The sequence below is a fragment of the Argopecten irradians genome, chromosome 7 (assembly GCF_041381155.1).
Source record: "Argopecten irradians isolate NY chromosome 7, Ai_NY, whole genome shotgun sequence".
In the NCBI taxonomy this organism is placed as follows: Eukaryota; Metazoa; Mollusca; class Bivalvia; order Pectinida; family Pectinidae; genus Argopecten; species Argopecten irradians.
In genome coordinates this window covers 47,053,788-47,072,954 of record NC_091140.1, presented here as the reverse complement: position 1 = coordinate 47,072,954, position 19,167 = coordinate 47,053,788, and the positions used below count along the sequence as shown (strand labels likewise).

Sequence of the window (19,167 nt, the reverse complement as noted above, 5' to 3'; positions counted from 1 at the left end):
TCATGTGGAAACAAGTCGATGTGGTGGTATACACACCTTATTAAGATCAAATACAGACGTTGTCATGTGGTGACAAGTCGATGTGGTGGTATACACACCTTATTAAGATCAAATACAGACGTTGTCATGTGGTGACAAGTCGATGTGGTGGTATACACACCTTATTAAGATCAAATACAGACGTTGTCATGTGGTGACAAGTCGATGTGGTGGTATACATACCTTATTAAGATCAAATACAGACGTTGTCATGTGGTGACAAGTCGATGTGGTGGAATACACATCTTATTAAGATCAAATACAGACGTTGTCATGTGGTGACAAGTCGATGTGGTGGTATACATATCTTATTAAGATCAAATACAGACGTTGTCATGTGGTAACAAGTCGATGTGGTGATAAACATACCTTATTAGGATCAAATACAGACGTTGTCATGTGGTGACAAGTCGATGTGGTGGTATACATACCTTATTATGATCAAAAACAGACGTTGTCATCTTGTAACAAGTCGATGTGGTGGTATACACACCTTATTAAGATCAAATACAGACGTTGTCATGTGGTGACAAGTCGATGTGGTGGTATACATACCTTATTAAGATCAAATACAGACGTTGTCATGTGGTGACAAGTCGATGTGGTGGTATACATACCTTATTAAGATCAAATACAGACGTTGTCATGTGGTGACAAGTCGATGTGGTGGTATACATACCTTTTTAATATCAAAAACAGACGTTTTCATGTGGTGACAAGTCGATGTGGTGGTATACACACCTTATTAAGATCAAATACAGACGTTGTCATGTGGTTACAAGTCGATGTGGTGGTAAACATACCTTATTAGGATCAAAAACAGACGTTGTCATCTTGTAACAAGTCGATGTGGTGGTATACACACCTTATTAAGATCAAATACAGACGTTGTCATGTTGTAACAAGTCGATGTGGTGGTATACACGCCTCATTAAGATAAATCACTAACGTAATCATGTGGTTACAAGTCGATGTGGTGGTATAAACACCTTATTAAGATCAAATACTGACGTAATCATATGGTGACAAGTCGATATGGTGGTATACACACATTATTAAGATCAAATACAGACGTCGTCATGTGGTGACAATTCGATGTGGTGGAATACGCACCTTATTTATATCAAATACATACGTTGTCTTGTGATGACAAGTCGATGTGGTGGAATACACACCTTATTAAGATCAAATACAGAAGTTGTCATGCTGTAACAAGTCGATGTGATGGTATACACACCTTATTATGATCAAATACTGACGTAATCATGTGGTGACACAAGTCAATGTGTTGGTATACACACATTATTAAGATCAAATACAGACGTCCTCATGTGGTGACAAATCGATGTTGTGGAATACACACCTTATTTATATCAAATACAGACGTTGTCATGTGATGACAAGTCGATGTGGTGGAATACACACCTTATTAAGATCAAATACAGACATTGTCAGGTGATGACAAGTCGATGTGGTGGTATACATACCTTATTATGATCAAATACTGACGTCCCAGATATGTATGGTGTTAGTTGTTCAGTACCAAGATATGTATGGTGCTAGTGTTATAGTATACAGATATGTATTGTGTTAGTGTCATAGTACCCAGATAGGTATGTTGTAAGTATTTCAGTACCCATATATGTCTGTGGCTAGTGTTATATACCCAGATATGTATAGTTTTAATATTTCAGTACCAAGATATGTATGATGCTAATGTTATGGTCCCAGATATGCATGGTGCTAGTATTTCAGTACCCAGATATATATGGTGCTGGTGTTCTAGTATCCAGATATGTATGGTGCTAGCGTTCTACTAACCAGATATGTATGGTGCTAGTGTTATAGAACCTAGATATGTATGGTGCTGGTGTTAGAGTATCCAGGTATGTTTGGTGCTTGTGATCTAGTACCCAGATATACATAATGCTTGTTATAGGACCTAAATATGTATTTTGCTAGTGCTATAGTACCCATATATGTATGGTGCTTGTGTTCTAGTACCCATATATGTATGGTATTAGTGTTGTGTTCTAGTCCCTAGATATGTATGGTGCTAGTGTTATAGTACCCAGATATGTATGGTATTAGTGTTGTGATCTAGTCCCTAGATATGTATGGTGTCGATGGTTGCTTGTGCTAGAACCTAAATATGTATTTTGCTAGTGCTATAGTACCCATATATGCATGGTGCTTGTGTTCTAGTACCCAGATATATATGGTGCTAGTGTTATAGTACTCAGATATGTGTGTTGCTAGTGACATAGAACCTAGATATGTAAGGTGCTTGTGTTATAGTATCCAGATATGTATATCACTAGACTTCTGGTTCTCAGATATGGTTCGTACAGTACCTGTGTTCTCCTTATTAAATGTTTAATGTATTGCCAATATTAGATTTATGAAGTGTCACAGTTGTCTTAGCTTTTTAGTAAAGTGTTGCAGTAAATATTTATAGAAATTAGATGTTTATAAATAAAGTTGTATGTTGGATGGCAATTTTATTTCTTTCATATCAGTTTTGTGAATATAGCATATATTGACATGAAAACTCACTATCATTCACCATCTTTTTCATTGTCAGTTGTTTTTATTTATCCAATCTTATCTTGATAATACAAAATTCTAATACCCTGTTACACATAGACATATCATACAAATATAGACAGAAAGACAAGCACAGCACAGCGCCAGATAAACATAGAAACAAAAAGATAGACAGAAATTTGTATAGATATGGAGGAGAAAAAATACACATGTAAGTTTTCTGTGATATTTCAAAAGCTTCCGACTAGGTCTGGCACAAAGGTGTACTTGTAAAATTACAATCATATGGCCATGGTATTTCATGAAATTTCTTGTTATGGTTGGAAAGTTATCTTAGTAATCGAAAAAAAAAGTATTTATCAATAATTCATTTTCTGAAATAGGTAGGATTAAGGCTGGAGTTCCTCAAGGCTCAGTACTCAGTCCTCTTCTTTTTGTTATCTTTCTGAACGATATTACTGATGAGCTTTTAATTGAATGTTCTACATGTCTTTTGCGGACAATACAGCTATTAAAATTCACATCTCCATGCAGAGAAATTCAATATGCTCTACTAGTAAAAGCGATTAAAAAAGATAAATAGGTAGGAAAAAGCATTGATGAAGATTTAGATTTGATTTTTTTATGACAATTTCGACATGACGTATTTATAATAAAAGTCTTAATTGAAGTAAATCTAGATATTTTTTAACACACTATACAGTACAGATAACTTGAAAACAGTTTAAAACAACTATATCATTTATTCTTATTTATTAATAAATTCCATAACACTTAACATCTTGCAAGATTTCACATGATTCTAGGATAAATTTAAGTTAATTGATAAGAAGCAATATGTGTTTAGCAAAAAACAACAGGCAACAAACAATTAAGGCAATACAAAGACATCTTTAATAGGAAAAGTTCAGGTTCTGATATATTTTATGAATTAGACCATGAATGAAAGTCCCTTGATCCCCACCTTTCTAGAAGTTGAATATCCAGTCTCTAGGACTCTTAGTTATTTACACCCCTGTGACCTTAAATGAAGGTCAAGGTCAATCATTTGAACAAACTTGATAGCCATTCACCCCAGCATGTCACAGGCCCAATACCATGTCTCTAGAATTCATAGTTATTCACAAGTCATTTAAAGATTTTAGCCTACTTGACCCCTGTGACCTTGAATGAAGGTCATTCATTTGAATAAACTTTGTAGCCTTTCATCCCACCACGTCACAGGCCCAAAATCAGGTCCCTTGGCCTCTTAGTTATTCACAAGAAGTCATTTAAAGATTTTTGCCTACTTGACCCCTGTGACCTTGCATGATAGTCAAAGTCATTCATTTGAACAAACGTGAGAAGTCATTTGAATCAAAAATTTACGCATGGCGGACGGAGGATGGTGCAGGATGACGGATGATGCATGGTGACAATAGGTCATTCTGACACTTTGGGTCAGATGACTTAAAAATAGGAACTACTTCGTATCGATTTCACAAATGTCATCTGATCATACATATTACTCTTCTTTGTAAAATAAATACAACAACTATTATATATAAGTTACAAATGTCCACAGAATACCTATAACAATAAACTTTCAATAGAAATAACAACTGAATCATATGGAATGCATTTTATGCCAAGCTTGTCTCCATTATTAATATTTATTCTACCAAATTAATTGAAAATAAATACTACTTAAATAAAAAAGAAGTATTGTAGTCATATTCATGAATGACATTTTATGTTAAATATAACTTGAACTCTATAAATTCATGTTTTATGAAAAACTCCAAACTGATTCTGTCACCTTAAGGTCATAAAAGATGTTGACATAATAAAAACACAATAGCAACTATTTTCAAATGATTAACAAACATCTCAACTAAACATTTCATTTTCTTAAATAAACATAGCTGACAAGCTGCAAATGACACCAAATATTCATATATCTTTTTTTATTCTGAAACAGTATCAACTGTTTTTTAAACAATTAAATTGACAAACACAACTAATAAATACATACCAACTGTTCGTGATCAAGTCACATACATGTAAGAACACAACACAGATCATTTCATATGAACAAATCATAGTACAAGTTAAATTCAAGCACTAATTATTCTCTCAATTCCATTTGGAAATCTGAAGATAAGTGACACATATTATATTTTCTTATTACTGTGTTTATCAGCGTCAAGATCTCCTGGATAGGTTAAAAGGTACAGCAAAGTCATCAGTGTGATGTATTTCCCCATACTGGCTCATTACCAGGAACCAATCTAGGAAGTTCAGAATTCAAGTGTAATCAGTCAGTTCATCCTCTAGTTTGGTTAATTGATTGATTGATGGGGTTTAACCACCTTAATGTCCTTGTTACAGTTATAACGGAGCCCAGGACACTCTCTAGTTTGGGAAAGTCCTCCTGGGAACTTCCTGGCAATGGCCATCACATCTATTGGTGTTTCATCTGATCTTGTAGCAGGGTTAAGGTAACTCAACTTGGTGACGACTATGCCTCAAATGGAAACTTCTTAATCATCTATTCTTCTGAGGTTTCAGTCCCGTTGAAGTCTCGTTTCAACATAGATCAAAGAAGTTTTGAGATTTTCGAATACAATTTATCAGTATCTGTAGCAAGTTGCCAGATGCAAATTTTTGTCAAAAAATTACATTTCTATTTTTAGGAGAATTTTTTATACGGGGGTTTTAAGAAATGGCCCATTTGGCGGCCATTTTGAAATTGTGTCTTTTTTCGCTTCAAGTAGAGCCACAGTTTTACCATTTTTTACTGAAATTGCTTTTACTTAAATCATCACTGCGCCAGCATTTTTAGCTGTATTGAGCTACTTTTTGCTGCAAATTGTTACTAGGTTCGTAGTAATTAAAATATTGAGCATTAATATGTGTATTGATACACTTTTGTGACTTTATTTTTACATTTAATGGTAATTTGGGCACTTTTATTTTTTACTCTAAAATACTGAAAAATAACAAAAATTCAAATGGAGCAAAAAAGTAAGCACACGGACCCCCAATTTTTCTTCCTGATTTAGAAAGAACAGCCGTTTTCCTATTGATATGCAAAATAATAACAAAAGTTTAATACCAGAACTTTTTCTATAAAGGGTTAAATTTGGCAAAAATGGCTGAAAATGGTGCATTTTGTAGCTCAAAATGAAGGGGTAGGGGTAGCATATGTTGTTATTTTGAGAAAAAATATTAGTCTAATTGATAAAAACTGGTATATTTTTAAAAAAGACTACCAGAGAATGAATTCTACAAACATTCATACTTATCACACACCTCATTAGGAAATTATGGCTTTAATCTCTTGTGTATATGGTCAAAACGGCAAAATTCCCATAAAATCCAATATTTTGTCAACTAGGTATCTTTGAGTGACAAAAGCTCAAAAACGAGCATACGGACATATGTTTTTTATTCCATTTTCTTTTATGGTATGAACTCCTTTTTCAAAAAATCTATATGAGAAAAAAAGTTTAATACAAGAAAATTTTGACTTCTCAGATGTGTACATCTTAATCATCTTGTCGACAACAGTGCAATAGAATTTCCTGACAGACCTATTAGAATAAAAAAGAAAACAATTAGTGTCAAGTTTTTCTTTGGTAGGTTATCACAAATGAATTGAAATTTCTTTAAAGTAATTATTATTGATAATAAATCATAACAAACTTCTATCATTGGTATTATCCTCCTAGCAATACATTTAATTCAGATAAGTGCAGAATTTGAAATATCCTTGATTAATCATTTTAAAATGTTTACAAGTTATTTATAATACATATTCATGTTTTATACACTTATATTTACACTTGCTAGGCTTGTTCACTATACGCAACTACTAGCCGATTTTGTTTACCACAACCGCATGGTAACATTGAACTTTGAACTTGCGTATGGAAATGTTCTATGCAACGTAAAGGGGCTACTTTTTTTAGAGAAACACATGGCTTTGTTTACATTTTGGTGCAACATTACGTGTATATTATTGTTTTTCATAGAAATTTGGAAAAATCTAAACAATACATGTATGTTTTATATTTATATATGCTGTCAAATGTAAACATTACCTCTGTGTCTGTGTTCGTCCTACGATTGCGTCTTTGGGGTGGACGGTGTAACTGTGGAACGAGCGACGCAGCCTTACTCGGGAAAAACCACACAATGATGCATTCTATACAATATATACAAGTTTATTTACACTATATATACATAAAACTATATAATAGAATCAATATACATATACATTCACTCTCTCTCATTCACCACACACCACTAGAAAGTCACTGATATTGTCTTGTCCTCTTCTTATGCACAACAAACACTCCTCTGGTCGATGATGATATGTCCGTCTAATTCCAGCTATGAGTTACATGTGTACATCTAGCGTAAACCGCAAACAATGGTAGACACCTTAGTGTCATGTAAAAGTCACAAGCCCACCATTGGCCACTGGTGGAACAATAAAGTATCACAATCGGTCATCAGTCGTAGACCGTGGACTCATACGTAAGTCGTCTCACTCGGGGTTACTGCACCGCTGAGTGCCATGGGACCTGTTTTACCGCCACTGTAGCCACAAATATATGACTCTGTCATAGTCACATCTGATGTGTTGGCTGGTCTGTCATCCCATTCCATGGATAAGAAGCTGGTAAATACAGAAAACAGGACAAAATATGTTGAAATCCGCCTAATTCCATATTAATATAATGTCTCCGCAGGTATGTCAAACCTATCAATTATTGCTCACATACGCGTCCATACATTTATTATTCTAACAAACTGAAGATAGTAATTACTGAAATTATACTAAATTAACAATAATTACATAATAACATTCCTCATAATACTCTTAATCCTCAATACTAAACTAAATATAAGCAAAAGATATATTACACAATCGTGCGGGTCCAATACGAACAATATACACCGAACCTGTATACTATCTATGGGCCTCCATACATATACTCATAGTAAACGCATACGCTTATATATACGATCAATTACTCTATAATAACAGGTTCTACAAAACTATTACATACTGAATATATAGCTTAATCCAACATATACCGTATAAATGCATTTATGTACTATTTAAACACTTATTTATGAGATTACATATAAATGGAACGTACACGTAAACAACTCAGTCACGCACGAGTGGACCGCAACGCCTATGAATGCTTGACCGGTCCCCATCAGGTAAAGTATACAATCCAAACGGACACAATACAAAATGGAATCGCGTAATAATAATACAAGGGCAAACACTTACCACAGTCGGCTTTCTGTGCTCCAAATATTGGTCGGCCTATGCAATACTATCTCTGGACACAATCATAACTGTGTACGTCTTGCCGCCATATCCATGTATGTCTCTACCCGGTACCTCTCGGGTATCTTCTCTCCTACTTACCTGATAGTGAGTTCCGCATTATAGGTCGCACTACACAAATTACTAACCCTATGCACTCAATCCATACAAAAACAACACGAAACAGGTATTAAAGTATTTATTTCATTATGCGAGCGTGACACATCCCCCCGTTTCAGATGAAATTGTTCCAATTTCACGAAATATTCACCTCGCAATACAAAATTACAAAAGGAAAGTACACAACATTTAAAAAAAAATTCCAACTGGAGTCCTGGAAGACTGGCGATCTTTCCAAACTGACGACAGCAACGTCCCACTCTATATCCAATATAGGTCACTACACCCGGCTGAGATAATCCGCTCCAACGTTGTCACAACCCTTGATAGCCCGCAAGCGAAACCTGTAAGGCTGCAACAACAAAGCCCATCTCATCAGCCTTCCATTAGCTGTCCTCGTCCGGTTCAGATACGTCAGCGGTTGATGATCCGTTTCCAATACAAACTCGCGTCCGTACAGATAGGGCTCAAACTTCTGTATACCCCAAACGATTGCAAGGCACTCACGTTCAATAATGGCATAGTTCTTCTCACGCGGAAGAAGTTTCCTGCTAGCGTATGCTACTGGCATCGCCTTGTCGTTCTCCTCCTGAAGTAACACAGCTCCGATACCCGTATCGGATGCGTCAGTTCTAAGAATGAACTCCTGAGACAAATCCGGTAGCTTCAGTACTGGGCTACTGGTTAACATCTTCTTCAGTGACAAAAACGCCTTCTCATGATTCGCGTTCCATTCCACCTTGTTCGCAAGGCCTTTCTTGGTTAAATCACTCAGTGGTATGGCTATGGCTGAGAAATTCGGAATGAATCTCCGATAGAAACTGGCCAGTCCTAGAAACGAACGAACTTGTTTCTTTGTTTCCGGTCTCGGCGCTTCCTCGATAGCCTTGATCTTCTCCTGGTCTGGTCGAAGTCGCTGGTCTCCTACCACATATCCCAGGCACGGTAATGATTTGAAACCAATCGAACACTTCGTTGGGCGTGCTGTTAGTCTCGCTTTCCTCAATCGCCCAAACAATTCCCTCAAAACTTCCAAATGTTGTTCCCAAGTGTCCGTGAAAATAAGAATGTCATCGATGAAATTATCCAGACAATCCATTCCGGCTAATAGTTTTCTCATTAGTCGACTAAACGTCGCAGGCGCGTTTACTAATCCAAACGGCATTACCCGAAATTGGTAAAGTCCCTGCGGTGTGATGAACGCTGTCTTCGACTTCGCACTTTCTGCCAATGGCACCTGCCAGTACCCTTTAGACAAGTCCAACTTTGAAAAGAAACGTGCTCCTGCCAAACGACCGAATATGTTGTTCGTATCGGGCATCGGCTCAGCGTCAAAGACTGTCACGCGGTTCAGCCTCCTGAAATCAATGCAGAATCTGTTGGTTCCGTCTTTCTTCTTCACCATAACGACGGGTGCTGCATATGGTGATTCTGATGGCTCTATGATGTCCATGTCAATCATCTTCTTGACTTCATCCATAATCACTTCCTTGGTACTGTATGGCAATGGATACTGTTTAACACGAACCGGCTCTGATGTTGTCGTGTGTATGTCGTGTACGGCTAGGTTTGTGTGTCCAGGCATATCCGTAAGCACATCTGTATACGAATGAAGTAACTCGTGGACTTCCTCCAACTGTGATGATGTCAGTTCCTCCGCTATGACGACATCCTCCACACCCTCTTTACCTGCCTTGGATGGAAGTGTCTCCAGCTCTGTGTCACCATTACAGTCGTCCTCATCCTCGTGCAACACTGCCGTAGCTATACACCCAAGTATTCCGCTAGAATCTGCATCTTTACTCTTGCTTTGTGGTTCAACATATTTCTTCAGGAGATTCACATGAAGTGTCTTGATCTTACCATCACGATTTATTCTGTAGTCCGAAGGTCCAACCCTTTCAAATACTTCAAATGGTCCACGCCACTGCATAAGAAGTTTGTTCGCCTTGGTCGGCAAGAGTACCAACACCTTGTCTCCCGCTTTCAATTCTCTTATCCTCGCTTTGCGGTTGAAGTACTTCTTCTGCTTACCTTTTGCCTTCTCTAGATGTTCCTTTGCCAACTGACAAGTTTCCTCCAATCTCTCCCTTAAGTCCACCACATACTGGTATGTAGACTTCATATCTTCATGCGGCATGTCCTTGGTCCACAACTCCTTCAATATCATCATGGGGCCGCGAACTGATCTGCCGTATAGTAGCTCGAATGGAGAAAATCCGAGGCTCTCTTGAGGAACTTCACGGTATGCAAAAAGTAACGCATTGATGAACTTGTCCCAGTCCTTTGGTCGTTCCGCGCTCATTCTCCGAAGCATTTGCTTAAGTGTCCCGTTGAATCTCTCAACCAATCCGTTACACATAGGATGATACGGGGACGTCGTTAATTGCTTCATTGATAGCAGTCGGGCAACTTCACGCATGACATCAGAAGTGAACTGTGCCCCTTGATCCGAGAGCATTTCCGCTGGAACTCCAACTCTGCTAAATATATCGACTAACGCTTCCGCCACACGTTCTGTCTCTATTCCTCGTAGAGCCACTGCCTCCGGATAGCGAGTCGCGTAGTCTACCACCGTCAGAATGTATCTGTTCCCTCTGTCTGTCGCCGGTTGAATAGGTCCGATAAGGTCTACTGCAACCCTCTTAAATGGCGTAATCTATAAGCGGCATGTTCCCTAGAGGTGCAACAGGAACTCTCCCCTTGGAAATAGTTCGCTGGCATATGTCACATGATCTACAGTACCTTCCAACATCCGCTTGGACACCAGGCCAAAAGAATTCCGATAGAACACGAGTTGATGTCCGTTTGACTCCCAAGTGTCCAGCCATAATTGATGAATGTGCAAGGTCCAAGACTGCCTGACGAAATTTACCCGGAACTACCAGCTGACGAAACTCCTTTCCATTTGCTACCTTTGGACTCCGAAATTTCCTGTATAGAAGACCCTTGTGATAAAATATCACTGAAACTCCTCCGTCCTGTCGGTCTTGCTGGTCATCATTATTCGCCATGTCCCTGAACTTCAACAGAGTAGGATCAACTTGCTGTTCCTTCCTAATATCTTCCATGGTTCCTATGTCAGTTGTATCCCTTACATGTAACGGCCGGTACCCACTCTCCTTAATCTTCTTCTGTGCCCTTGTCTCTACTGCCTGAACTGTGCCATCATCTCTTTGCCACTCATCATCTGGCTGATTAGGGGGTCTAGCACCGTCCACGTTCCCAATTATCAAGTCATATAGAGGAGTCTCTAATACCCATGCATCAGCTGTTCCCTTAAAATACGGCGTGTCAATATCCAATTCTGCTACCGGCACCTGGATCCTTGATCCATCTGCTAACGAGCAAACCTGTCGCCGGTCAGATATCCTAGAGGAGTCTACAAGATCCTTCCTCACGACAACACCGCTACAGCCGCTATCTCTCAATACTGTGACGAAATGATCACCGACATATCCACTTGCGATTGGCATGCCCTTAGCCCCAGCCATCCTTATGTTGCATGACTCACTCAGTGTCGGAGGACAACTAGCAGCTGTGGACTTCTTCGTTAGTGCTTGACTTCCTCTACCCTCACATCTTTTGTGTCTAGTAAACCAATTTCCTTGTCCTTTCGCTGACTCGCCTAAAACAGCAGCAACGCTGGACGACTTCTTGTTGCGACACTCAAATGACAAATGTCCAGGTTTCCCGCAAGAATAGCATTTCCTCTCCTTCTGTGGTACAGTTGCTTTCCCACGCAAGTTGTCAGTAATATGAGCACTGCTGTTCTGCTGTGGCTTCACATCCCCATGCTTGTTTGTTCTCGACGTCATCAAATTATTCCTGCTACCTCTAGCATCAGCAAATTGGTCAGCAAGTCTGGCCATCTCTTGCAAGGATGAAGGAATCCTTTCCTTCAAGAACAGCGCTAATTCCCTTCCACAACAATAAATAAACTGATCCCTGATCACTAGGTCCTTCAGTCGCTCATAGGTTTTCTCAGTCCTGGTCATCTCAACCCATTGCTCGAAATAGTTGTCTAACCTCAGGGAAAACTGTGTAAAAGTCTCACCGCCTTCTGGTCTTGAAGAACGAAATGCCTTCCTAAAACCGTCTTCCGTCTTCTCAAACCGCTTGAGCAAAGCCTTCTTTAGTTCCTGGTAATCAAGAGCCTGGTCGACAGGAAGGCGAGAAAAGACATCAAGCGCCTTACCTTTGAGCAGAGCGCTAAGGTTAGCTCCCCAACTATGCTGATCCCAGTTCTGAGCGGTTGCATACCTCTCGAATCGCTGCAAATAAGAATCCATGTTGTCTTTACCATCTTCGAAAGCAGGAAGCTTAGGACCCCGTACTCCTGTTCCATCTCGCACTGGTCTCGATTGTGCCGCCTGCAATTCCATCTGTCTCCTATGTTCTTCAATGGCTCTCTCCTCTTTCTCTTTCTCCTCTCTGGCATGTTCTGCTAACATTTCCTTCTGAAATTGACGTTCCTTCTCTTTCTCGTCAAGTTCTCGCAATCTGACCCTTCTGGCTTCTTCCCTTTCATCTCTGGCCTTAGCTTGCTCTTCAGCCACAAACTGGCGTAACTCCTGGCCCTATAAACCAATTTCTTTACCTAAAGAAATGAGATCCTGAACCGTCGCCATAATTGAAACACAAAAACAAAGAGCATACACCAAACACAATCAACATACAATCAATAGAGATAAAACTAGTTACTTAGTTACTTACCCCAATCCGTGCAAAAGGCATGTATCCCGTCCAGATAGAAAACGTGTTCCTTATTAACTCACTTACCTGGATATACTTGACTCACTCACAAGCTTATCAGACTGCTGTAGAGAAAAAAGGAACCCCCTTAACACTAAATTGCCCGAGGAAAACCTTTCCAGCATTACCCGATAGAATGCATATCATGAAATCATTTTCCGAGCAGACTAGCACCAGTCATCCCACCGCTGCCACCAAATTTGTAACTGTGGAACGAGCGACGCAGCCTTACTCGGGAAAAACCACACAATGATGCATTCTATACAATATATACAAGTTTATTTACACTATATATACATAAAAACTATATAATAGAATCAATATACATATACATTCACTCTCTCTCTCATTCACCACACACCACTAGAAAGTCACTGATATTGTCTTGTCCTCTTCTTATGCACAACAAACACTCCTCTGGTCGATGATGATATGTCCGTCTAATTCCAGCTATGAGTTACATGTGTACATCTAGCGTAAACCGCAAACAATGGTAGACACCTTAGTGTCATGTAAAAGTCACAAGCCCACCATTGGCCACTGGTGGAACAATAAAGTATCACAATCGGTCATCAGTCGTAGACCGTGGACTCATACGTAAGTCGTCTCACTCGGGGTTACTGCACCGCTGAGTGCCATGGGACCTGTTTTACCGCCACTGTAGCCACAAATATATGACTCTGTCATAGTCACATCTGATGTGTTGGCTGGTCTGTCATCCCATTCCATGGATAAGAAGCTGGTAGGTACAGAAAACAGGACAAAATATGTTGAAATCCGCCTAATTCCATATTAATATAATGTCTCCGCAGGTATGTCAAACCTATCAATTATTGCTCACATACGCTTCCATACATTTATTATTCTAACAAACTGAAGATAGTAATTACTGAAATTATACTAAATTAACAATAATTACATAATAACATTCCTCATAATACTCTTAATCCTCAATACTAAACTAAATATAAGCAAAAGATATATTACACAATCGTGCGGGTCCAATACGAACAATATACACCGAACCTGTATACTATTTATGGGCCTCCATACATATACTCATAGTAAACGCATACGCTTATATATACGATCAATTACTCTATAATAACAGGTTCTACAAAACTATTACATACTGAATATATAGCTTAATCCAACATATACCGTATAAATGCATTTATGTACTATTTAAAATAAATATAAGCAAAAGATTACATATAAATGGAACGTACACGTAAACAACTCAGTCACGCACGAGTGGACCGCAACGCCTATGAATGCTTGACCGGTCCCCATCAGGTAAAGTATACAATCCAAACGGACACAATACAAAATGGAATCGCGTAATAATAATACAAGGGCAAACACTTACCACAGTCGGCTTTCTGTGCTCCAAATATTGGTCGGCCTATGCAATACTATCTCTGGACACAATCATAACTGTGTACGTCTTGCCGCCATATCCATGTATGTCTCTACCCGGTACCTCTCGGGTATCTTCTCTCCTACTTACCTGATAGTGAGTTCCGCATTATAGGTCGCACTACACAAATTACTAACCCTATGCACTCAATCCATACAAAAACAACACGAAACAGGTATTAAAGTATTTATTTCATTATGCGAGCGTGACAGACGGGCGTGAGACCCTCTGACAGAGGTCAGTTATAAACATATCCTCTTGTCTTTGTTCTTTGATAATTTAATCATGTGTATTATAAAATATGCACCGCTAGTAATCCACGTGTTGACAGTTACGCGTCACCACAAATACATTGATTGTAGGCCTACCCATCGAACACAAGTGAATATGTTCCGTCTGTATATGGCGATGGAGCTAAGCGTAGATTGTATAATCACATGGCTCCCAAGGATGTAATATCGTCAAGTCAGACGACTATCTCAAACACGTTGAGCTACTTGAACATCGGTGTTTTGACAACTTCGGCAAACTCCAGTGTGTAAGCGTGCGTCAGCTTCGCCTGGCTGCACAAAAACGGTCACCGAGATCACACATGTGGCCGAGTACAAACTCTTTATGTTATTACGCTATATTAACTTTTAGCAAAATTGAATATATACTTAAAGTTCTGATCAGATGAAATAAAATTTTCTCTGAAATTTACTTTGTTTGTCATGTTTATTTTACAATGAAATAGTGAACTTTATTGTCGTCGCGGATGAATAATTCTACCTTACGTGAAGAGTCATCTTTCGCTTTTCGATTGAGTAAGCTCCTGCCACTTTTGACCGACTTTTATTGAATAATTACGTCAAATTCAAATGACGATTTTATAGCATAAAATATATATAAAAAGTCGTATGAGTGTAAATATAGGGATTGGATTTCGCTTTTATGTTAACCATGCTTGTATGGAGCAATTCCTCTAAAAAATATTCAATAACGCGCCCCATAGAATATATTCTTAGAGGGATTGCTCCATACAAGCATGGTTAACATAAAAGCGCAATCCAATCCCTATATATTGTTTAACTTACACAAAAAATCTATTGATCACGGATGAGGAAATGCTGTCCTCATTGTCGACTACCTATGCCTCAGGCATAGTGGTCCAATGTCCAAAAATTGTTGTGTAAAATAATTAAAAATTATCAATGATTAAAACATAAGTGTGTGACATTCATATAGAAATATAGACTTTATATTGACAAGAACTATAATCATACTCATGATCATATACAAATTAAACTATTCTGTCATACTTATTTTTCTTCAAAATAATTGCTACAGGGTGTCCCAAAAAGACATGTCCCGAGTTTGACGCTTAATAAAAACTGTTTTGATAGACGGATGAATTTGATCTATATACCATTAGAAAGGTAGTGATCTGCTCTGTACAATGATATATAACAACCCGGACAAATATCTTTTTGTTAAAACTTACATTGAAAATTGTGAGAAAGTCATATTTCGCTAATTTTGCGATTTGTTCAGAAAATCAATAACTTTCAGTTAAAGAATGGGCGCGAGGTGTTCGTCCTTCTTTTCGATGACATGATGAATTCTGTCCCTGAAATTCCTCACCACCTCACAATTCTGTAAATCTACTTCCTGGAGATAGACAGCATACCTGGGTGACATTTTCATAAAATTTCATTTACTAAAGTAGGGGATTTTCTGACAGCATTGTAGATTTTAATAACTTGAGCCTAAATCTTCATGGTACTAGAAAGTCATCAAAATGTAACATCATCGATGATATCATTTCTATTATGACGTCATCACGCATAATGACGATGTAATCTGTACATCTGTACCCAATTAAGTTAAATTTGGATACTCCTGCTTTCGAAATCATTTTGAATTTTCAAAAAAGTGTAGTATTGCAAAATTTATTACCCGTCAAAGTGGGGACATGTTTTTTGGGACACCCTGTATATTAGAATTTTAGTAATACACGAAAAGTTGTGTTGAACCGTTTGAGTGGCTCTAGGATGAAAGCCAGAAACAAGTAGTACATTCTCATCTTGGAAGATGATAGTTAACCATCAATTAACCTCTTGATTCGGCCAGACTTCGCCACCTCATCATTAGAATTGAAGTACCTGTAGCGCTGGAGGGCTGGCCAGTGATCTAGCAGTCGCTTCACTTCACACACTTCTCAAGGCTCAACCAATGGGTAGAACAATGTTCAATATCTTGGTTGGCTCTACATCCCAAAACTTTGTAAATTCTTCGTACTTCTCTTTCCTGCTTGAGCTTTAAATATATAAATTGACATATTTCTCAGTTGAATGATTGAATAATTAAGGAAGCTTCTGGCCAGCCCTAATAAATTGTTCGTGTCCCGTTTATCTACCCATACCAGTCAGTGTTGGATGGGTAGGTTGATACTTTATCCTTTTTATGATAAGACATCAAATACCTCATATTATTAGTTTTCTTTCTAAAACTGAAGTTGTAATAGTATAGAATTTTGGAATCAATTACCCAAACAATATATATAATTTATATGAACCTGTAATAGAAATGGAAGTAGGTGTCCACCAACAGATCCTCAATGGGCATAGGCAGGGTCTTGACAGCTGCTAGAATGCACAGGTTGGCCAGGTGGCATTTATATCCAACTTAAAAAACATGTGGTTGTTTTCTTTGATGTGGGTCATCACAGAGTTGTTCGTAACGGAGCAGTTGTTTGAGGCAAAGAAAACAACGTTATTCCAACAAATATCATGATCTCTGCAAAAAAAGAAAGAAGTTACAAATCACACTAGTCTTAACTAAATATGTATTAGCAAGTATTAGCATAGTATTGAATCTATAGGAAGTTTATCATTTGAAATGAAAAATAACATATTTGGTTTCTAATTTTTGATCATTCACCGTAATTTCCTGCGTATTGGCCATGGGGTATACAATTTTTTTACATCAGAAGATGCCTAATGCGACTATCTGCCAATACGGGCTATCTGTGAATACTATTACCAAATTTGAAAAATGCGGGCTTTATGTTGGAAATAGCTCAAGATACCCTCTTACAATTCTAGAATATTATCTCATTAGCTTTTATTTCTTGCATTTAAAACCTATTTCCAAAGAAAAATTATGCTATTGATAGCCTAATTTACATATCTTCGAATAAACCTATACCCCTTTTCTATATACCGCTGGTGCTAAACCTGTAGTGTCCATATACCTCTGGTGCTAAACCTGTAGTGTCTCTGTTGTGTCTATAACTATTGTGTCTATATACCTCTGCTGCTAGAGCTGAAGTGTATGTATATAGTGTTCTGGTGTTAGACCTGATGTGTCCGTATACATCTGGCGCTAAAGCTGTAGTGTCTATATAACATATACCTGTGGTGCTAGACCTGTGATGTCTTTATACCCTTGTTTTAGACCTTTAGTGTCTGTATTAAGCATGGTGTTTGACATGTAGTGTCTATATAAGCCTGGTGCTAGAGCTGTAGTGTCTATATTACCCTGGTGTTAGAGTTGTAGTGTCTATATAACCCTGGTGCTAGAGCTGTAGTGTCTATATAACCCTGGTGCTAGAGCTGTAGTGTCACTGTCTATATAACCCTGGTGTTAGATCTGTAGTGTCTATATATCCCTGGTGCTAGAGCTGAAGTGTATATATACCATGGTGATAGGGCTGTAGTGTCTATATAACCCAGGTGTTAGAGCTGTAGTGTCTATATACCCCAGTTTTAGACCTGTATTGTCTATATATCCCTGGTGCTAGAGTTGTTGTGTCTATATATCCCTGGTGCTATAGCTGTTGTGTCTATATACCCTCTGTTAGAGTTGTAGTGCCTATTTACACTGGTGTTAGACCTGTAGTGTCTATATAACCCTGGTGTTTGGCCTGTAGTGTCTATATAACCCTGGTGCTAGACCTGTAGTGTCTATATAACCCTGGTGTTAGACCTGTAGTGTCTATATTACCCTGGTGTTAGAGCTGTATTGTCTATATATCCCTGGTGCTAGAGTTGTTGTGTCTATATATCCCTGGTGCTATAGCTGTTGTGTCTATATACCCTCTGTTAGAGTTGTAGTGCCTATTTACACTGGTGTTAGACCTGTAGTGTCTATATAACCCTGGTGTTTGGCCTGTAGTGTCTATATAACCCTGGTGCTAGACCTGTAGTGTCTATATAACCCTGGTGTTAGACCTGTAGTGTCTATATTACCCTGGTGTTAGAGCTGTAGTATCGATATAACCCTGGTGTTAGAGCTGTAGTTTCTATATACCCTGGTGTTAGAGCTGTAGTGTATATTTACCATGGTGCTAGACCTGTAGTGTCTATATAACCCTGGTGTTAGAGCTGTGGTGTCTATATACCCTGGTGCTAGAGCTGTAGTGTATATATTACCCTGGTGCTAGACCTGTAGTGTATATATTACCCTGGTGCTAGAGCTATTGTGTCTATATACCCTGGCGTTAGGGCTGTAGTGTCTATATACCCACATGTTAGAGCTGTAGTGTCTATATACCCTGGTGCTAGAGCTGTAGTGTATATATTACCCTGGTGCTAGAGCTGTTGTGTCCATATACCCTTGTGTTAGGGCTGTAGTGTCTATATATCCCTGGTGCTAGAGTTGTTGTGTTTATATACCCTGGTGTTAGGGCTGTAGTGTCTATATACCCTGGTGCTAGATTTGTGGTGTCTATATACCCTGGTGTTAGGGCTGAAGTGTCTATGTTACCCTGACCCTAGAGCTGTTGTGTCTATATAACCCTGGTGTTAGACCTGTTAGTGTCTATATATCCCTGTTGCTAGAGTTGTTGTGTCTATATAACCCTGGTGCTAGAGTTGTTGTGTCTATACAACCCTGGTGCTAGAGCTGTTGTGTCTATATACCCTGGTGATAGGGCTGTAGTGTCTATATTACCCTGGTGTTAGAGCTGTAG

At 38.5% G+C, this 19,167-nt stretch overlaps 1 long non-coding RNA gene and 1 pseudogene across 1 annotated transcript in view; both read right to left on the bottom strand.

Moving 5' to 3' along the window:
* Nucleotides 1–10,683: 10,683 nt before the first annotated feature.
* On the bottom strand, nt 10,684–13,066 carry LOC138327288 (uncharacterized; annotated as a pseudogene).
* Nucleotides 13,067–16,315: 3,249 nt separating this feature from the next.
* The window catches only part of LOC138326967 (uncharacterized), a 33,177-nt gene continuing 30,325 nt past the window's right edge, over nt 16,316–19,167 (bottom strand). Inside the window, exons 2-3 of the long non-coding RNA XR_011208992.1 lie at nt 16,771–16,991; nt 16,316–16,511 (exon numbers count right to left, since the gene is read on the bottom strand). This is a non-coding gene — a long non-coding RNA (uncharacterized lncRNA). The remainder of the gene's footprint in view (nt 16,512–16,770; nt 16,992–19,167) is intronic.